Source organism: Achroia grisella, unplaced genomic scaffold (assembly GCF_030625045.1).
Source record: "Achroia grisella isolate CSIRO2021 unplaced genomic scaffold, CSIRO_AGI_Agris_v1 utg874, whole genome shotgun sequence".
NCBI classification, from domain to species: domain Eukaryota; kingdom Metazoa; phylum Arthropoda; class Insecta; order Lepidoptera; family Pyralidae; genus Achroia; species Achroia grisella.
In genome coordinates this window covers 2,589,974-2,613,057 of record NW_026713051.1, presented here as the reverse complement: position 1 = coordinate 2,613,057, position 23,084 = coordinate 2,589,974, and the positions used below count along the sequence as shown (strand labels likewise).

The 23,084-nt window shown below is 31.7% G+C and overlaps 2 long non-coding RNA genes across 6 annotated transcripts; one reads left to right on the top strand and one right to left on the bottom strand.

Moving 5' to 3' along the window:
* Positions 1-12,685: 12,685 nt before the first annotated feature.
* Positions 12,686-15,412, top strand: LOC131853038 (uncharacterized). Of its 3 annotated transcripts, none has more exons than XR_009357969.1 (4): positions 12,686-12,843; positions 13,852-13,980; positions 14,513-14,620; positions 15,348-15,412. It is a non-coding gene; the product is annotated as an uncharacterized LOC131853038 (long non-coding RNA). The 3 variants fall into 3 exon arrangements; XR_009357968.1 differs by having other exon boundaries at positions 14,368-14,620; XR_009357970.1 differs by having other exon boundaries at positions 13,852-13,984; positions 14,368-14,620.
* Positions 15,413-17,592: 2,180 nt separating this feature from the next.
* On the bottom strand, positions 17,593-21,201 carry LOC131853033 (uncharacterized). 3 transcript variants are annotated; one of them, XR_009357967.1, is made up of 5 exons: positions 21,045-21,201; positions 20,531-20,671; positions 20,081-20,195; positions 18,245-18,874; positions 17,593-17,818 (listed from the first exon to the last, which is right to left on the bottom strand). It is a non-coding gene; the product is annotated as an uncharacterized LOC131853033 (long non-coding RNA). The 3 variants fall into 3 exon arrangements; XR_009357965.1 differs by lacking the exon at positions 20,531-20,671; XR_009357966.1 differs by lacking the exon at positions 21,045-21,201 and having other exon boundaries at positions 20,531-21,021.
* Between the last annotated feature and the right edge of the window lie 1,883 nt (positions 21,202-23,084).

The window sequence follows — 23,084 nt, the reverse complement described above, 5'->3', positions numbered from 1 at the left end:
TAGTAGAAAAGTAAAACTTACACAGTCTATCTTAGTCGCGTCTGTCTACGTCATTAGTACATACACAGTACGATGAAATACGAATATAACGAATGAAATGCACTCAAGACTAACTCTCGTATATTATGCGCTCCTAGTAACAGAAACTACTTGCAGTTTCTATGTCTAGATAAATTTTAACTACGTAAATGTAATGCCAGATTACATATTTTTATTGTTTGTATTTTATGGTTTCAGAAATGTGTTAACCAATTTTAATACGGTTTTAATTATTGTATTGTGGTAAACTTCTCATACAATATTGTGTGTGTTTGTATAATTTTAATTGGTTTACAGACAAATTAGTTTTTATAGTTATTTTAAAATAATAAAAAAATCAGATAAATATTTTAAAGAATTCATTGTTATATTGGTTATATATAGATTATGATGTTAAAATAAATAGTTGTTTCTTTAGTCTTAGGAATTAAACTTACGTTCAGCATTTATTTATTAGAACAAGCGGTCAATTATAAAAACGTAATAAAATAGTAATAAGTATAGTAATAATAAGATAGTATCGGCAACACTTCACCTTGTTGTTAAATGTTTACCTGCTATAAGGTACATTGAGTGATCAAGGTACATAGGTTCACAGAAAACAAGTCGAATATTTAGTATTTTAATTAAACTAAAATGAAATACGAATGTAACCTGAAGGTAAGCGACAACCATCGACTACCATAAATAAATAGCTATAGATTTCATGTTATCGTGTTACACCTGTTATTTACTCTTATCCCGTAAGTTCACTGCATTTACCTTCTTCAGATGATTAAGCGACTATGAAGGTTCTTTTAATCGACTGCCGTATTGAATGAAGTGCATCCCACACTACCTCTATATACGTTATGCGGTCCTAGTACCAGAAACTAGTTGCAGTTTCTATGTCTAGATTTTATCTAGGAAAATCCTATAGCAGTTGTTTTACTGGTTGATAATACGAACTAATCTTTGTTCCACAGTTCACCATATAATTATTTCGCGATGCTATGATGTTTTGTTCATTTTCGGCTATATGTAGGTTTCTCTTTTAAGTTAATTGATGTTTATTTCATAGTTTTTATTTAGTCAGTAAAATTTAATGGTTATTTCTGTAGGTACTGAGCTCTTTGCATATTATTTGTGATAAGATTCTTCACTGTTTACAATCCTTTAGGAAAAGGTTAATCGAGTTCCTTAATAGTATGTAGGTGTGAAAAAGTAATAAGTACTTATATACAAAAAGGATAGTATCGGCAACACTTCAACTTGTTGTTAAATATATCTGCAATAAGGTCACTCACTACTCGAAAACAAGTCGAATATTAATTTAAACTAAAATAAAACTAAAATGAAATGCGTATGTAACCTGAAGGTAAGCGACAACCGTCGCCTACCTAAATGAACAGCACTATAGATTTCATTATCGTGTTACCCCGTTATTTAATCTTATCTCATAATTTCATTGCATTTGTCTGCCTAAGATGATTAAGCGATTGTAAAGGTTCTTTTAATCGCCTGCCTTAATGAATGAAGTGCATCCTACACTACATCTGTGTATGTTATGCGCTCCTTGTATCAGAAACTAGTTGCAGTTTTTATGTCTAGATTTTATCTAGGAAGGAAAATGATGGGCCTACTACTATAAGTTTTTCATGAAGGCATAGTTTACTTACTGGTTGATACCAGAAATAAATAATCTTTGTTCCACAGGTCACTTGTAACTTATTCCAAACTTCCTAGACTAAGAAGGAGCAGATTGTATCACTGGCTTGCTTACAGGAGCAAAGAGCGCTTGGCTGGCCACAAATAAAAATATGTGTCCAGTTAAATTTCGAATACACGGAAATGGACGAATGCAAGGTCATACAGTTTAATTTTTTATTAATTTATTTTACAATGACCCTGAATAAATGCATTCCACACTACCTCTTTGTATGTTATGCGGTCCTAGTATCAGAAACTAGTTGCAGTTTCTATGTCTAGATTTTATCTAGGAAAATGATGGGCCCAAACCCTGTTCTATGAGAAATCCTGTATTGGCTCACAGATAAACAAACTACTATGTAGAGTTTTCACCGTACAAATTAATTACTTATTTTTTTTTATTTCTACGCTTACTTTTTTTTTCTTTTCGGGCTTAGCTTTCCTTTTTTTTAGTTAACTGACTGTTCATAGTTCAGTTAGAAAAATGCACTTGTTATTTCTATAGGTGCTTTTTAGCTTTGATTGTCGTGAATAATGCGATAGTTATCGTACCAAAGATGGGAGAATGGATCAGTTCATTTAGTTTTGTTTTTATTTATCCTACAATGACCCCGAATAAAGTGCCTGCTACACTACCTCTTCCTATGTTATGCGCTCCTAATAACAGAAACTATTTGCAGTTTCTATAGCTAGATTTTGTTGTCCAGGACAAATGAAGTTAACAATTAAATTTTAATTATTTAATTATTCTGTTTATTCTCGGCCTTAGTTTTCAGTTGACGTCTGTTTCATAGTTTTTATTCAGTCAGTAAAATTGTTATTTCGGTAGGTGCTGGGCTTTGCATATTATTTGTGATGAGATTCTTCAATATTTACAATCCTTCAAATAAAGGTTAATTTAGCTAAAGTGACATGATGACAATGAGATAGTAATCGTCTTATATATGTTAAATAAGTTATAATCTGGTGTAACAGATGTGGAAGAAAGCATATAACTTTTGTTTTTATTTATTTTCCAATAACTCCGAATACAGTGCATGCTACACTACATCTTCGTTTATTATGCGCTCTTAGTAACAGAAACTATTTGCAGATTTCTACGGCAATATATTAGCAAAATTGTACAGTTTTCACCGTATTATTTCGCGATGCTATTATTTTAAAATGTTCTGTTTTCTTTTTTGTTATAGGTTTTTTTTTGTGTTAACTGACGTCTGTTTCATAGTTCAGTTAGAAAATGCACTTATTTATAGGTGCTGAGCTTTTCGCATATTATTCACAATTTGACTGTCGTGACATGATGAAAAGGAGATAGTTATGTCGTACCAGAGATGGAAGAATGCATCAACTGATCTGAAGACATCATCAGCAGAACCCGAATATAATGCATCCTACAGTACCTCTTCGTATGTTATGCGCTCCTAGTAACAGAAACTATTTGCAGTTTGTATAGCTAGATTTATGTTGTCTAGGAAAATGAACTTTACAAGTTAGTTTTAATTATTTCGTAATGCTTATGATATTCTGTTTATTCTCGCCCTTAGATTTCAGTCAAGTCTATTTCATTGTTTTTATTCAGTCAGTAGAATTGAATAGTTATTTCTGTAGGTGCTGGGCTCTTTTCATATTATTTATTTACGATCCTTCAGATAAAGGTTAATATGGCTAATATGTTATAAAAAGTTATAATGCGTATATTTAATATTATTATATAACTAGTATTTACATAACCTAATTGTACAACTAAGAACTAAAATAAAAAGCATAAAAAAAAAAAATAGAATATGATAACTAAAATATATTATTAAAAGTGGTCCCTTTAGGCAACGTTCCGAAGATACTGGCAGCGTTCCCTCTTTGAATAGCTAGACTAATTCTTTGTCCAAGGTAGCTGCCAGCTCTTCGGTCTTCTGTGATGTCGACTAACCTTTTCGTTATTTCTTTGAAGAGTCTTATAGCGCTAGGACCCCACGGACCAAGGGTCTCGACACCGAATGGAACAAATTCATATTCGGAGCCTAGACCCCTGTATTTACATATTTTGGCTTTTTCAGCCGCTTCACATGCCGCACCAGCTCTGTTGTTGGTTCCATGTAGATGGGATGGGGCCAGCGTGTCTGCACAGGTTGCATCCCATACCAGCACCCGGCCCATCTTCCATGGAATCAAACTCATACCGTCCGGTCTCTTACCATCGTCTCTTGCAATACCAGTCGGCTCAAGTAGACTTGGTACGTTGACGGTGGCAAGGGACCGGCGTATGATATCGTTAAGTGCGGCATGTCTCGAGAAACGGCCCGCACTTTTTTGGCATGACAGTCCGTGATGTCCTAGTTTGTCGACATCACTGCCACAGGGACATTTGTGAGGAGCGCAGACCGGAACCCCAAGCCGTAGACAGGTTGCTATTCGGAGCGTGTCAGGCTCAAGAAATGTTCCTGTATTTGACGAAGGGTACGCGTGAAGCCAGTAGCCGGCCTCAGGCGCACCCAAAATTAAACTGGCTTAAAATCAGATATTTTGACTGACCTGAGCCTGCTTGTCACAAAGGTAAATCACATTATTAAATCACTTTACGTATATAGTTTATTGTGCAAACGGTATCACTTGGTTTTTAGGTGGTGAGTAACTACCGACACTCATATTTTATGGAAAATTCATTCGTTTTGTGATTTTTAAAATTAAATATTACAGAGAGCTATATTTACATGACATTGTTGACACGTGTCATCACAAGTTATAATTATGTTAAATAAGTTATAATCTGGCGTAACAGAGACGGAAGAACGCATACAGCTTTTGTTTTTATTTATTTTACAAAGACCCCGAATAAAGTGCATCCTATACTGCCTCTTCGTGTGTTATGCGCTCCTAGTAACAGAAACTAGTTGCAGTTTCTATGTCTAGATTTATCTGGCAAAATGAATGTTGTGCATGCAACTTACAGTTTTCACCATACATTGTTTTATTTTCGGACATAGGCTTCTTTTTTTTAGTTACCAGATCTCTGTTTTTAAATCAGTAAGTAAAATTAGAATGTACTACGTGTTGAACTCGTGTTAATATTATTAACAATTTGGCTGAAGTGACATTATAAAAATGAGATATTATTTAATCGCGCTTATCAAAATGTTAATTAAATTATAGTCTGGCGGGGTACCAGAGTTGGAAGAATGCAATACACTTTTTTATTTCTTTTTAAATTGTTTTTACATTGGAGGAATGAAGTACATCCTACAGTACCTCTTCGTATGTTATGCCCTCCTAGTAACAGAAACTAGTTGCAGTTTCTATGGCTAGATTTTATCTAGGAAAATGTAACAACAACGTTTACTACCGTGGTTAACCGATTTTTAGTTACCGCTATCCATTGGACTTAATACTAGGTATGTAGGTACTATACAGTTCATATTCTTTTACACATGTTTATTCCATTTTTACAATGTCTATTAAGTATTCTTACCGGTAAGAATACCTAATAGATAACTTTTAAACTAAAATGCATTACGAAACGACATAAATGAATTTTATGTTGTTAATACAACGACAGTAACGAAAACACTAGTACTTATAGGTATGAACATTTTAAAAATCTGTTGTGGAAACGTCAAAATAGCTTTAAAGTAATAGGTTAAAATTAAAAGTTTTCGATTAAACAAATTCGTTTGTAGGTTTGTAGGTATACCACTACTCCGATTTAAGTGATAACATTATTTGGAAATTTACAGCTGTAAATTTAATCTCCAGGTTTACAAAACTTTACGTTACTGAAACTAAAAGTTTACTGAATATACACAATGAAAAATAGATTACTTGCTATTTGATTTAGCTGATTAGCTTGCTCTACTCTAGGATTTTACGTCTACTTCTGCGATATTCGACTATTTCTTCGTAGTATTCTTCTAATATTTTCATGCCTATTTCTAGTTCAGTTCTTCTAGTCCCGAAGTTCATTGATAGAGGACATTACTAGTGACTGGATGACTTGTCTCCTTTATTACCAATCCTTCCCCTTCCTACATAATACTTTTATCTATATACCATACATATCGATACATATAGGTATCTACCTCATAGGAATTATTTGTGTATGTCACATAATTTAACGAATATAACAAATCTTGTAATTAATTTAATCCACAATATATAGATTTATCCAAAATTGTATTATTTTTACTTTTTGGTTTGATTCAAAATATAGGATTAATATGCCTTATATTAAGAGTAATATTTTAGAAAATGCTTCTGTGATGCGGACCTGTGAACTGCATACTCAATGCAGTTAATTCATAATAATCTTTTATGAAAAAAATTTGGCGTGAAGTTTTGAAAAAAAAACTAATGCAATCTACATAGCAAAACAAAAATCTTCATCTTTTCAGCTGCTAATTGTTGACCTTTGTTTGCTTAACTTTTTTTTATTTAAGTCTGTATCTATTAAAAGCAGTATGAGTTTACAAATATAAATACTTATATTTATATATATGTATATATATCTAGTACCCATATAACAAGATTTGCTTATCTTGCGAGTAGATAGCGTGTTAATTGAATATAATAATTTATAATGTGAATATTAATAAAAGTATTTCCACCGAGAAAAAGAAGAAAGAGACAAAGTAGCAATAACAATAGTGTCTTAATAGCATGAATTCACGTTACATCATGCATATTGACTATTATAAGAAGTATTATAGGTATTTGGAAAATTATAGTAGACTCTATATTATCTCTCTCTCTCTCACTCACTCAGTTTACAAAAGACTTTAGATAGTAATAGCGCTTATATTAATGTTAAATAAATTATCTATCTAACTTGGTACCAGAGATGGAAGAATGCAATGCATATTACGACTCCGAAGGAAGTGCTTCCTACACTACCTCTTCGTATGTAATGCGCTCCTAGTAATAGAAACTAGTAGCAGTTTCTATGGTTAGATTGTTATCTAGGAAAGTTCAGATTATTGAAAGTATAGTTACCAGAACTGATATTTGTCCACCGTTCGCCATACAATGCTATCTGTTTTGTTCTTAGTCATAGGTTTTTTTTTGAGTTAACGACGTCTATTTCATAGTTTTTAATTCAGTCAGTAAAATTTAATAGTTATTTTGTAGGTGCTGAGCTCTTTGCATTATTTGTGATAATATTCTTCTGTGCTTAAGATCCTTCAGAAAAATATTAATTTTGCTGAAGTGAAATGATGGAATGTGATAGTAATCGTCTTATATTAATGTTAAATAAGTTATAATCTAACGTGGTACCAGAAATGAAAGAATGCATACAGTTTTAATTCATATTTTTAATATATTTCACAATGACCTTGTTGAATGAATTGCATCCCCCGCTACCTCTTTTTACGTCATGTGGTCCTAGTAACAGAAACTATTTGCAGTTTCTATAATAACAACTACAACAAGTTTTTAATAGTGTAACTTGTTATTTGGCGACTATTCTGACTATATGTTTTCTATTTTCTTTTCGGCCATAGGTTTTTCTTTTTCATTGGCTAGACTTTACCTAGGAAAATAATAAACTACAAGTTAGTTCCAGTTCAGATTATTGAAAGTATAGTTACGAACATATTAAACAAGGAATTACGGATAATTTATCTATTTATTAAAATAGTGTAAGAAGGTTTGTATGTAATGTAGGTAATGTTAGTATTTTTAAATGTGTGACTAGTGCAACCTAGTCGAAACGTCGAGATAGGTAAACCTTTACTTGCCATAAAATTATTAAGACCCGTTTAATAATTTAAAAATAATGGATGTTTTGTTGTTGTTGTTGTTACTGATGTCATCAAATAAGAGAAGTCTACGTTACACTTTCATGTACACACACCTAATACAATATTGGACTTAAGTGAAAAATACCAAAAATTTTAAATTAGACTTTAATGTTAAAACTGGAGTGCATTTAATATTAGGGTTTTCCAGTACTGTATTAAATGTGTGCTATTTAGTGATTATTTTACAAAAAAGCTACTTATTTCACACAGAGAGTTAAATTAACCACTTAGTAGATAAATGAAAACTTTTCTGGAATTGAAAAATCAAATCAAATAATTTTCGTTTGTTCTGCTTTGTACCTACAAAATATAAAGTAGACCGCAAATTATTGCAGTAAAATTAAAGTTTGCTAGCTGCAAAAGGACTGGAGTATTTGGTTATGTTTTTAAAAACGAAGGTAAGTAGTATCGCGCGTATTTTTCCTAGCTACAACGTCGTGACTCCATGTTCGTCTAGTACCAGGATTTTATAAAATTACAGAGGTTTGCTATGTACTTTTTTGATCTTAAGTTTACGTAGCTGGCTGCAATGGTGCAATTCTGTGCTCGTCTAAAACCAGGATTTTATAAAATTACAGAGGTTTCCGATGCACTTTAATGTTGTGCATGTTTATCCATTCTTATAACAGTTATTTGATACATCCAATGAAATACAATAAAATTATCGTAAAACATAATTTTAAATACCTACCTATGTAATACGAATATTGTATTATTAACATATAACTTGAAACGTACATTGAAAGTACGGATTTATTCATCATTAAATATCAGTATAGTTTTCTGAAAAGTATAGTTTTCATTCACATTTTCTCCAGTTACTGACGATGATATACGCAAAGCTATTTCTTCTATTAAATCTAATGCTAAAGGTCAAGACAATGTGAGTAGAACTATGATCCTTCTTTTATTAGACACAATTCTCCCAATTCTTACTCACATTGTCAATTTCTCCCTATTAACTGGCTGCTTTCCGAATTTATGGCTAAAAGCATGCGTTATTCCACTTCCCAAAATCACTAATCCCACTCTTCCAAGTCATTATAGACCTATTTCAATATTACCATATCTCTCAAAAGTTCTTGAAATTATTACTCATAGACAAGTTTCGTCATTTATAGCTAACACTAACTTTCTTAGTCCCTTTCAGTCTGGTTTTCGTCCTGGACACAGTACTACCACTGCGTTACTTAATGTAACTGAAGACATTCGTGATGGCATGGAAAACACCCGTCTTACTATATTAGCACTAATAGACTTTTCTAATGCCTTTAACTGTGTCGACCATGATTTACTTTTGGAGCTACTTTCATATCTTAACTTCTCCCCGTCAGTACTGGAATGGTTCTCCTCTTATCTTCGTGGTCGCCAGCAGGCCGTTCGTTCTGGACAAAATCTGTCTGACTGGTGTGAATTGATTGCTGGCGTTCCACAAGGCGGTATTCTCTCTCCATTTTTATTTTCACTATTCATTAATCTCATCGTACCTCACCTCAGATGCTCTTACCATCTCTATGCAGATGATTTACAGCTTTATTCTCAAGCCGATCCCAATGGTATTTCTGCAGCTGTAGATCTACTGAATGCTGACCTTAACAATATATCCCGATGGTCTTATCGCTTCGGTTTATCAGTTAACCCTCAAAAATGCCAGGCTATAATTGTCGGTAGCTCTAAACTGCTATCCAAATTAAACACGGAAAATCTGTGTCTGCGTTTTGAGAACAATATTATTTCATTCTGTCCCCAGGTTAAGAATCTCGGCTTGATCATTGATCCAACACTTAGGTGGCATATGCAGGTGACCGAAGTGTGTCGTAGGGTTACAGGTATATTGCGTGTGTTATATCGCTTTAAATTCTTTCTCCCACCTTCGACTAAATTACTTCTAGTCCAATCCTTAATTCTTCCGCATTTCGACTATGCTGACGTGTGTCTTACTAACCTTTCGCAAGATCAGCTGAATAAGTTGGAGCGTCTGCTTAACAACTGCATTCGGTTCATCTTCGGACTACGGAAGTATGACCACGTTTCCAATTTTCGCTCACAACTTAAATGGTTGACCATCCGTAACCGCAGAGACTTCCGTATCCTATGCGCACTCTTCTCTATCATTAATGACCCTCTCTCTCCCACTTATTTGAAAAATAGATTTCAGTTTATCAGAGATTCCCATTCCCGTGATCTTCGCTCATCCCATAACCTCCTTCTCTCAACTCCCTCACATCTTTCAGGCTTTATGTCCAACTCATTTACAGTTACTGCGATTAGCCTTTGGAACCAATTACCTGTAAACCTACGTAAAACACGATCTAAGCCACTTTATAAAGATAAATTATTTAAATACTTATTGAGTACTCAGAATCAGCAGAATTAGCTTTAACTATTGTGCATTGCGTTAGTTTTAGTATATTTATCTATATTTAACGTGTATGTATGTATTTATTATTTTATTAATTCAATATATATCTTACTTATTCTTACATGTATATAATAATTTTGTTTACTGTATATTTATATAATATATATATGTATATATATATCTTGCATAGTTATTTATATGTATTAACAAATTTAAAACAGCTCTCGCTAATACCCCATTACGCTTTCTGTTTATACCCTAAGGTTAGCTGGGAGAGAATGCCATACGGCATTAAGCTCGCCTGTTGTACAAAATTTTTTTTTTTGTTCAATAAAGAATAAATAAATAAATAAATAAAAAGTTTCATTGTAATGGCAGATGTCTTACAAAATTAGATTTGAAGCATTAGGGGTTTTAATTCTTTTTATTTGCCTGCTTATAATGCAACTATATACTAAATTAAATGAAACATTACGTGACTGACTATGTTCAGGCACAACATTTTTTTCAATCATGATGAAATCAGTTAGGGATTGACATCCAACTAAAACATACTATTATTAGAAAAATATAAAAAAAAACGTTATATAATTGAAAAGGCCTCGTTAGTAGTTCAGAAAATTTTTATTTACTTAAAATTAATAAATTAATATTAATTTTAAATATATAAAAAAATTCTGAATGGGAGGTTTAAAATACGAATACAGCATTTATGGTATCAACTTCTTATCTATTGATATAACTTTAAAAGAGAAAAAGTTGAGTAATTACTAACTGAATACAAACTTTAACGTTAAACAACACCCCATTACTAAAACTTAATTAGGTATATCACATGACACATGATAACAAACTTAAATAGAAATAAGCTTAATAAATATTATTTGATGAGGCATATTGTTTTTATTCTACCAGTTATTCGGAAAGCAAATTTTCAGTCTCTCTTTAGACTACTAAAATATTATTATAATTCAAAACTCTTCAATATTGTAAAAGTTTTTGGGCGTATAAAAAATGTATTTTATGCAACATTTGCATCTATTTTTTTAGGCAGATGTCGGTCAGACTAGCAGCTTGTTGTAAATGTATCATAATTGAGATCAAACAAATTCCTAACCTTAGTAAATCAGCATTTGGTAAAACTGTAGTTTGTTTTTAATTCGTAATGTTTTATTAGTGCAATCGCTAACTTCTGTGAAGCTGTCAACTTTTTCTTGTTTTCGGAAATGTATTAAGAAGCAACTGTGATGATATTTAGTGCTTTAAAGCACTCTCGCTAAGACTCGAGATCCTCAATCATTACAATCGTATCATATTTAATGTAAGAATATTGCAAGAATAGCCCTATTTAAAGAAAATCCAAAACGAAATAAATTATCTAGTGATACACACAATATTATTTTTTATACCATATAGGTGGCAAATAAGCATACCTACGGTCCATCTGATGGTAAACGTATACTACATATCCGGAAGCTTGAAACTTTTGTTTATATATTATATTTATAACAGATATATTTCCATTTACCCATATAACCAGGGCAACATCACTTAACAGAGAAATGGGAGAGTTCATTCACGAGTTTCATTGTAGATGATGTTTCGTGAAAAGGTAGCACTAGGATTTCATCAAAAAGGAGGGGTACTCAGTGTACTTTCTGATATTAGGTACTTAATACGTCTAGTGAATGTAATAAATCGATCGTCTAGATGAAAAGAGGAAGAATCAAGGAAGGGGAAACTTTAAATACATCATAGAGTTTGTCCAGTATCATGCCTTTTGCGTGGGTTGTTTTAGGGTTTCCTTTGTTGTCTATCTGTGCAAGTCAAGAAAGTTTATTTCAAAAACGCGTTATGGTATTAAAATAAAATTAAGAGGATATAATGATAATATAATATCTCAGGACAATGCACACAGCGTCATTAGTCCCAAGCCTTAACTTTAACTTATTAAATGTATCTATCTATTATAATTATTGTAAAAATAATAATAGTTTGGTTCTTGATGATAATGCTATTATTGAATATATAATGATAATGCTGTAATTGATAATTATTATAATCGGGGAACGGTTAGTCTCAGTTTAATTAAATATTTCTTTAATTAGGATGTTATAGGTTCTTCCGCTACACCTTCAAAATTATTGAAGACAGGAACTACTTACTGATAAAGGTTGCTATTTATATTTTTACAGGCGTATTGATTATTATTCCAATGTTAGGTACATTCAATATGCATTAGTTTTTTCTCCTACAAAAATTAATAGAACTCATCAGAATTGTAAAAATAATATTATAAAAGTCTATTTACGCAACTTATACTCAACTGATTCAAATAAAATTAAAAGAAATTAAAGACTAAAGACTAAACTAAATATCTAACAGGGCGGCCCCTGTTCGATATTTCCCGCGTTTTGCCATATAAAAAAATAAAAATAATCTGGACATTTTTTTTTCCTGAAGACGTTTCTGATTAGAGTTACCAAAAAAGAAATTTTATGGTAATGTCAAGTGAGTACTAATTGCCCAATACATATTTAATTAACAGTATAAAGAAAGCTTCCGTTAAGTAAGTGACGTCATTTTTATGAACTGAACGGCTTTTTTCTGTTGAAGTTAAATAAATAGATTAAGTTAAATAAATATTTATTATTAATTTAATTATCTATTTATTTAAGACTATATGAAGTCGTTTTTGCTGAAATTTATAAAATCATTTCAGTTTATAAAATGCGTTCGACTGAAGGACTTGTATCCATGGCCATGAATGAAATATTATTAAAAAAACTATCAAACAAAACACTACTATGAAATTGCAGCGAATCTTATTAATTCGATAAATTTAAAAAGGTAGAACCCTAGATAGCTTATACATTTAGATGGGTACCTTTTAATTTGTTGGGTTGATAGACTTGTTGATTGTTTTGAAATTGAAACGATTTTTTTCCTTCAAAATATTATAAGGTAAATTCTATCATTTATTTCTTGTTTATTTATTTTAAATTTATTAATTGATATTTGATTGAATTTTAAAAATTAAGTAGGTATGATTATTCTAATTATACAGGTATGTTTTAACGAGATGGACTGACATTATAAGAACGGCTAACGACTGAAGAAGAATTTTATGCAGCTAACTCATTTACTTTGTCTTTGTAATATAAGCAGGACTTGTGTATATATGCCGACAAGCCGCCAAATTTCGGAGTATCCGAGTAAAATTTGCACAATTTATGACTAACTAGTTAAATATCTATTTAATATAGGAAAATGGCAATTAGATAATAATAATTTATTGAAATTGTTATGATCTTAATCAAGAATTATGTTTGTTACTCTATCACGCAAAAAGATTTTAATGAAACATTTAAGTAATATTATTAGTAAATTGCTTATTTAAAAAGTGTACAAAAAAAATGTCAGCCTTCTATTCTAATCGTTAACAGCGCGGCCTCTTAAATTTATGTATATAAAGTTGTACTCCTTAAAGATTTGAGGTACGTTGTACATGGCTTCGATGGTCTAGCGGTTTAGACACCGCCTTACATCTGATTATGGGTTTGATTCCTTGCACAGTACAAACATTTGTATCCAAAAGTATGATTGTTTGTATTAGTCTTGTTGTTTGCTATGTATATTTTGTATGTATTTACAAAAAAAAATATTTATATCAGTTGTCCAGTACCCATAACAGGAGCTCTGCTAATCTTGGAAATGGATAACGGTGTGAATCGTCCATAGTTATTATTATAATCATTGGGCAGTACAGCAAACCCAATATATATAGGTTTAATAAATAATTGGAATAAGTTTGTTAATAACAATAATAATGGTGGAGGCATAGGAGTTGTTAAGACTCCTGAGATATAGAAATCACTTTTACAGCACGGCTAAGGAGTGTTTTACATCTAAAACATTTTTTTGTTTCATGCATAACCTAAAACTGCTTATATTTTGTTTTTAAAATAATAGGTACTGGCATTTAAAAAAACGTCACACTAAAGCAAAGGCAACAGAAATGCGACGAAATTGAATAACCACTGGTGGAGGGTTAACATGTTGATTCCACTTTACAATTTGGAAGAGAGGATTGATGCCATAGTAGGTATTCCAAATGTATATAACCTGTAATTCATAAAAAATGTCACCACAGACAGACAAAGTATTTCTTTATTTATTTATTTATAATTGCACATGCATATACATAAATTTACATATGATAAATTAACAATACACATGGACTCTGTTTAAAGAGTATGGCAATTTCGTAGATGACTCATTCCCATAATAAAATTTAAAATTTAGATCTGTTGTAGTGTCCAGTTAGCTCCTATAGTACGTCTGTTAAAAATTATTTTACTGTATAGTAAGCTTTGTCGGTCAGTAGTTCTTTAAGCCTTTTTTTAAATTAATTAATTTTATCTTCTTGTTTTATGGTTTCCGGGATTTTATTATATATTTACTTTGGTGTACTGCACCAATCGGAAGGCTATAACATTTAAAGTTTGGGATACTGCTGGCTAAAAAAAGTATAGAGCTCTAGAAGATAGTTACTATGTTGAAGGTTGATAAGTTATCATAATATTTGTGTGACCTCTCATGTTACTTACAAAAATGTATGAAACTGGCACAGGGACTTGGAACATGAATATGAAGGCATTTGAATTGTACTATGTGGCCACAAAGTAAACAGAAAAGGCCAGCAAATTCAATTGTGTTCCACAGGAAAAAGAATCTTCAGGTGAGCTTTATTAATTACTGATATGAATATCAAATGATAGAACTCTTGTTTTATTTGAGTCAGTTGTATTTCTTATTTAATCAATAACATTCTTTGTCCGTACAAAACAAGTTGATGTTGTCTAAAAAAATTAAAGCTCTATTTAACTAATTGGAAGATAACAACCAGGACTAATCCATTTATATTTATTTGCCAAATATGTTTGATTGTTATTGTTATCAGAATAATAGTAATTAGTTTTGATTTTCCAAACTAATTACTATTATTCTGATAAAGTTAATTTCTTTAATACTAATAATAGTAGGTTTCTAATACTTACTATGTCGTATTTTAGTATTATGAAATCTCTGGTATGTGAAATTACAATTTTGAAAAACCTTTCATATGGCTTGCAAGAAAATTAATGGGTGATAGCAACTTGTTTGTGTCTGTGCCTGCACTATTACCCCCTGAAATTACAATGGCCCTACAACTGAAGAAACAAATGAAAACAAGTTAAGGAAGATCAGGCAATCTACAATCAGAATGCAGGCTAGTTAAAAATTAAATTAAATTAATTTTTATTTGCATATTATACAGTTAGATCATGCTAATAATATTATTGACAACTGTTTAATTACCCCAATTCATGGGCATGCAAATTTTGATGATATATAGAAAATAATGTATAGAACAAAATTTTCTGTGCCCTCCTAATAATATATACAAAATATCTTTATTCATATAGGTCTACTACAGACTCGACAGTTTGGAATGTTTTCGAGATGAGAAGAACTGACAAAAACTCAGCTTTGTTTCAAATAAATGTTGGATATATTTACAATAATACAGATTCATTTTTAAATTCAAATTTGGGAGAATAGAGTGACCACCAACCAGCATATGCTATTGCATAAGCAAAAAGTCTAATTAGTGTTCATGACCTGCTCCGACCAGATATATTTAACTTTCTTTGTTTAACAATAAAGTAAAAAACAACTGGAAGTAAAACTGCATATAAATCATATATACTAAACTGAAATTATCAATTAAAACAATGTTTTATTCCATTAAGCTCTATTAAGATTAAATATAATGTTAAGCTGTTTCATAACACATTACAATGGAAGAAGATAATATTGATAATTAATTTCAATAACACTTTTATACATACCTATATATCACATCACAAATGTAAATGTGACCATATCAAAAGAAAATGCTTTGAAAAACATTGTATTTCTATACAAGTTCTGATATAAAACTATAGAAAATAATAATAGATAAAGGTTGTATCCTAATAAAAAGTAATTTTAATCTGCTTCTTGATTTGGAATGTGTAAAATATAACTAGTTGGTGAATAATATCGTTATTTATTCAGGTTCGTAATATATAATAAAAGCTTTTAAATACATTGTTTTCTTTACTTTTGTTTACCTATTCAAAACATTGGATAATAATATAGACAGCAGCTGTTGTGACCTATCTCCAGTAAAATTCTATTGTTTTTAAACAAGGACTGGCAATATCTCCTAATAAATTTGTGTAACTTTTTAAAAAATGCAAAGATGATCATTTTATTAAAACATTTATAATTTAGATTAATTTAACATATGCATACTGTAGTTTAAAAAAGCAATTGAATATTGAATTTTGTTGAAAGTATATAATTCAATTTACAAAATACTTGAATAATAATTGTAGTCGATGGACCATCCATCAGACTGTGTGAATTACACAGTCTGATGTATGGTCCATCGACTCCCAAGCTATGCAGAGCTTATTAGGTACTAGACAACTGATACAAATACTTCATTTCTTTAGTATGTAAGGCGCTTGTAGGGGTGGATGGAAAAGCTAATACATTTTAAAAATAGTTTCATTGCCTGAATTTATATAATTGAGTTCGTGCTATTTTCTGAGGAGTTAGTCTATTCACAGAACTAAAGGTAGGTCTACTTGTGATTTTAGTTCAACTGTAGAGGTGTAATTTTAATTACAAATAAGTTGTCCATTGTTACAAAGAGAGAATCATGGTTAATTCCTGGTGAATTTGCCACAATGAACTGACTGTCCTGACTTAGTACTCATCCTATCATCCACTTTGAGACGAGTCTAAGTGTATCGATAGCATGTATATTTATATATACTGGTTATGAATGAACACCCTATTCATTCCATGTAACAATACAACAATAAAACACATTCTTTTTATAGTATTTTAATCATTTTATATGCATAACATAACAATGTAGTTCACATTACAGGACTAGGCTTAAAATGAAATCCAATTACATATTTTACTTTGCTGAGGCCTTTTCTCGTCCTTTCTTGCTATCTAAACCAGTCAATCTTTCGTCATCAGATAAATTATTGTCAACTCCAGTTGCTAAGGTTAGTTAATCTAATCTCCATTTACAGCGTTCATATTTTCATTTTATATTCAACCTATAACAAAACATAAATAATACATATAATAGTAACATGAGTGTTGCGGCTACATCAGTAGTTTACATTACATTTAGGTTCAAGTAGAGATCAATAAGTTAATTTATATTTCTAACTCACTCTCCAGTAATGGAAACACCAATAACAAATCAAATTAATGCTAGAAATGTTGGTTAGCTCGCCACTTGCCACTTTATACATATTTAGATGTACCCAGGGAAATGAGAATATATCAAGAATTATGTTACTATGACCATGATCCAGTAATATAAACAGGAAGAATTTACCATGCAATAAAATAATATGGCATAATTAGTCTAAGTAGATTTGCTGAATAATAAATAATAAATAAATAAATTTATTTATGTGGCGGAAGGTTAAATCATTATTTAAACTGTATTTAGAATTCAGAACTTACTTTGCATCTTCTCCTGGCATTAAACTTTCTTTATCAAGAATTATGAGATGCACAATCCCCTGTGATTGAGAACAAACATTTGTAACTGGATGAATGATGTGAATAGCTTTGAATGTCCACTTGCTCAGTATATAAACAGCAGCTCCAATATTATCATGAGGTGAACTGTACCAGGCTTAACCATAACCATTCCTCGTTTTATTTATTAACTCTTTATGGTGGACCAGCGCACCTAGTTGATCAGCTTGAGCTTCTTCCAAAGTTTTATGGAATCTTTCAACTCCTGTCACAGTAGTCTTCATAATCTTACCATGCCCGGTTATTTCATATTCTGTAGCATTTTTGAGTACACCTATAATCAAATAATAAATCAGTCCCTCTCCTGAAAATTATCAATAGTTAATTTCCTTGTGAATTCGCCAGAATGGGCAAATGGGCTAAAAGACTAAACTTCCTTGTATACTCCATTGTTAAACCGCCAGCGTATTTTGTTAGCATAAGCAGGCACACCAAGCCTTTACCTCGAAAATAATGAAACATTAAGATTTGAAATAGTTTGGCAATAATTTATCTTTATTGTGCTCACTAATATTACAAACTAGTGTTCCATTCCAGCCTCACACAGATGTAATTATTGTATAGTGTTGTAATTTTTTATGAGGACTATCAGGTACATAGGTAGTTGCTATCAGGGCCTGTACAACCCATTGCACATAAAAATCGAAACAGATTTAATCTCTGGTAAGTCCCAGGGTAATGGTAAGTCATGTTCTATTACCTTGTAATAAGCACTGAGTGGGGTTCCTGGACCATACCACCACAGGAGGATTCAGAACCATATCCTCCAGCTTGTTGGCTTGGAGGCTTCTACAAGTGCAGCCTGCCGGTTTCTCCTTTGAATTGATATAAGATCAAATGCAATTAATTGTTAACTGTGAAATTATCCTAACTCCGTTCACCATATATGGATTCAATATATTGATATTAGTGTTAATTCACGCTAATACAATTTGTGAGTCAGATTTTAAATTAACAGCTTTTAAAACTAATTTAAGTAAACCTATCCTAAACCTACCACAGAATAAGTTCATTGTAATAAATATAGTTTTTCAGCTTATACAGGTTCTAGCAGTTAATTTTGCAAACAGTACAACAGCACTGACCTCAAGCCTAGAGACGGATATGTTTTGATTTAGTACAGACTTAGAACAGAGTAAAGTAACATTAACATTACCTGTTCGGCAGCACGAAAATCTATCTTCTGTCGACACATTTGTACAGCACAAGCGGTAGTACTCGAGGCATCACAAATCTGTCATCATCTGCTTCTTCCATATCCCATGTATTTGGGGTGGACGTAATATGTTTTTCCCTTCCAGTCATCCCTGTTTAGAATTTTTTCAGAAATCTACAATTTTAATATAACAAGCATTACCCAAACTTGCATAGCTCGGTACATTTAATATGGACATGTCACGCAGTTTTAGCAACTCATCAGGCAGCTGTGATTGCCATGCAATTTGTGCTTGCCCAAAACCTGGGCATTGTCCACAATAAGTCCAGCTAACCAAGCATAAAATTGCCCAAAACAACTTACAATTTTATGCTTAGTACAAGGCATGATCATTATTTTTTGGATATGAAATCATAAATGAATCTGTATAATTGATACCTAGTGCTTTAAGGTAGTGATTGTCCCTTTCTAAATCAAAATTTTAATAATTTGAGAACCATTAGTGAAGTTGAAAGCTGCCTATCTCTAATAGGGAAAGAAAATTTGACTCAATTATGAACTCAAGGATTTGTTGTGATTCAAGACAAGAATGACATTAACAAAGACATAATTATAAATAAATATATGCAGCCAATGGATATTCCACTTTATCTTTATTGGCTAACTCCTTTAGGCAACTTGTGGGCAACTAGGATAGGTTTTAAGCCCATATGTAACAGTATTTAACTGTATACATTGCATAGTATCCTTAGAGGCATATCTTCATAGGATATTCTGTAAAGATCTATGCTTAGAATTTAACAGGATTTGTCTAAACATATTTTTAATACATGTTACAAGAATATATTATATTTTGTAGTTTAAAGCAATAATACTATCTCTATTACTTCTTTTTGGACCATGCAGCAGGACATTCTATTGGCTTATCATTCAGAGAGTCTTTTTGATCTTGATTGACACATAAAACACTGCATGTCACTTGGTAGTTCATTTATCCAACCTACTGCAATAACTGGCAAAAAATAGACAGGATGAGAAGACGAGTCATGTTGGTATTGGTCGTATATAGGCATGAATATTTTTATTATATAGATCATGAAGTAAATATCTTTTTGAAATGTAATTTTTAGATTTCGAAACCATTTCATGGCTAAATTACAGGAAATCCCAAGTGTTTTCTTTATAGTTTCTAATGGTAACTTAAGGAAGCAGAGAAACTATTGTATTGTATTGACTATGAAATTTTACAGATTCACAAAATATTTTTTACAATGGTCATGTTCTGATAAATATTCTGAAAACACTACAGAAAAACAAGACATTTCCAAACCAGAGATGAGTATTATTGACTGTGTGAATTTTGAAATGTTAGAACCAAACCTGCAATAACATGGCTAAATTGAGTATTAAGGACACGAGGTTGAAGTTTACTCGTGCCGTCTTTCTATAGCAGCAACACATGAATGATAACATGACGCTCAGAGGGCAGGAACACCTGGGAGAAGATATCAGCCAATTATAATATATGCATGTTACTTGGCATATAAAATCCCTGTCGGCTAGTGTCAGATTAATATTAAATTACTATACTACTAATTTAATGCATTTTTGTGGATAACATGGCATATGGTTAAAATGCTTAACTATTTTGTTATTATGACCAATACCTATTTCTGGGGTGCAAATTATACTTGTGAACCACTGTCAAGCAATGTTTTCACATGCACTTCAGTTCCATTGTTCTTTGTTTTACAAACTGTTGTTTATTTGATTTGCAGCTGTCATTAGTTTAAATTTTGAACAAATAATTTATTTTACATTTCAACCTACATTGAGTGCAGGCTGTTGGCGGCGGTGCTGACTTCCTGGATGTAGATCCTGGCAAACCAATGCTGGTTGCAATATTGGTTGCCTTCGGAGACTACTGCACCTATAGCTCTGCAGCATTCTCAAGTACAAGGGCTCATTTCCCTAAGAAATCAATAAGGGTATTGACAGTAGGTTTATGATACCCAATGGGTTGAAATTCCCTATATCTAACTCATAATACACATCCGATTTTCTTTCAAGAATGCACATTATAAGAGGGTCCCAATTGTCAATGTTATAATTGAAAATTTTCAATGTAGTTAATTGCTTGATTGCAAGCTGTTGATTTTGTTTTTTATTACAAATTGTCTTGTTTATATATTTATTTTTAGGAAGATTAATGGTGTAATTTTACATGTTTTGTATGTATGTTATTTTGTACAAATTAGCTTAGAAACATTTTAATAATTGTTTTACTTCCTGGTAACTTGCTGACACTATTGGTAGGTTTTTTTTATAATTTCAAGTGGCTCACCTTGTAGGAAACATCGTAAATAAAACATTCTTGGTTCTTGTCGACAACTGCATTGAGTCCAATGAAGGGTGTATACTCGGAGAACCATGTTTAATTTCATGATGGTAGTTAGTTGACTGTGTAGTCTTGGTAATAAAAACAATAAAATTGTTAAGAGGTTTATAGTAGTATTTTTAATTAGGCGAAGCCAAAGAATATACTACTCAAGAGGGCGAAGCTAACTGACAGTAGCTAATGTCACGTTATGAAATAATGTTGCCATATTTAAAGTAATAGTGATGCGTTCAGTTCTCGGTCAGATGAATGAACAATGAGTGTGAATAGTTAATCATTTCAAACTACAAAATAATATTATTTCTATTTTACAATAAAGTTGTATGAAAGTGTTCTGATATAAGTTACTAGTGTTATGTAACTACAATCAGTTATTTGACAGCTTATTACAAAGCGCGCTGTGGCACTAGTAGCCATTAGTGCCAACACGTCATCGTCAACGTCGCGAGCGTCGGTCGTCATTTTGTTCGTAATTCGGCTTCTAACCTCTGGTCTGAGAGCACGAATGCTTTTTTTTGCGCTCACACTGTTTTGTTATTGTTTTTGATAATTTTTTCCTTCTGTTGTGTTTGTTGTAATAGTGTATATTGTATATTTGCTATATTGTTTCGTACCAATGTATTCTCCTCATGGATGGATGGAAATGGATCCTCAACCATGCATGTCAAGCCAAAGCTTGTCTCCAAGAAAGAAGAGACCACGGATTGCTTTAAGCGTTACCGAAAAACTTATGATACAAAACGTCTACAAACACGTATTTGAGGAGAAAGTTGCATCACTATTACCTATTGAGGCTCCCGAAAAAAAATAATGTATTTCAAAAACAGCTAACTTTTTGGGAATTGGTGTGACCTCAGTCTACAATGTGTTAAAAGAATACAAAGAAAATGAACAATTTCAGTCTCTGGAGAAACGTGGACCAAAACACTGTTTCAAAGATAAATTATTGTCAATTTTTCAGACAGATTTATAATTAATGTCACCGAAAGCAACAATGATTTTTTTATCTGATGATGAATAAAAACAAACTTTGTAATAAGCCAAGTTTTTTATTTTTATTACCTAACTATATTATGTTAGATATTTTATACATCTATAGTTTTAACTACATGATGTATTGTAAATAGGACAGTCTTAAAAGTTTCCTCGCAATTTTTTTCTTCATGTTTCAAATACTCTGTATTCAGTATAGGTAGATACTAGAGGAACATAGTTGTCGAAAACTTGTTGGTATGTATAAAGCACAGCTAAAATTCGAACCCCGTACCCGATATCGGCAGTTCGTAACACTAACTATTCACTAGACTAGACAATTGAGGCAATTCCATTAATTCAGGATTTTTTTCAATTATTCACTTTGTCACAACACTATTTTTATTTTATCAAATACTGACAACACAGTAAACGTCAGTTGACTTCGTCTAATTAAAAATACGACTATAGACACAGACATCTCACACAGAATTCCCATTACAGTCGTAAACATCACTATTCTTTATTTCGTTTGTTTGATGTAAATCACAGAGTACTTTATTATATATATATAGGAAAATGTAAATTTAACTTCGTTCCTACTTCAGACCACTATCAGGATTTTAGCAAATTTTATGTAGATTTGGCATATTTTTACGTTGTTTAGCATATTTATTTTTCTTCGGCATCTAACGTATGTTTATAAGAATTATTATGACTTATTATCATTACATAATATAAAATAGAGTCGCTGTCGCTGTCTGTCCCTATGTATGCTTACATTTTTAAATCTACGCAACGAAATTAAAAGCAGAATTTTTAAATAGATAGAGTGATTCAAGAGGAAGATTTATATATATAATACATGTACACCCGTGCGAAGCCAGTGCGAGTAGCTAATAAAATTTAACAATGAAATAAACAATAGACACGAAATAATTCCACTGACAAAAGTTTGTCCCTATCGCACTTACAAGTTGGTATAAAGGGACAAGACTTTTGGCAGAATAATTT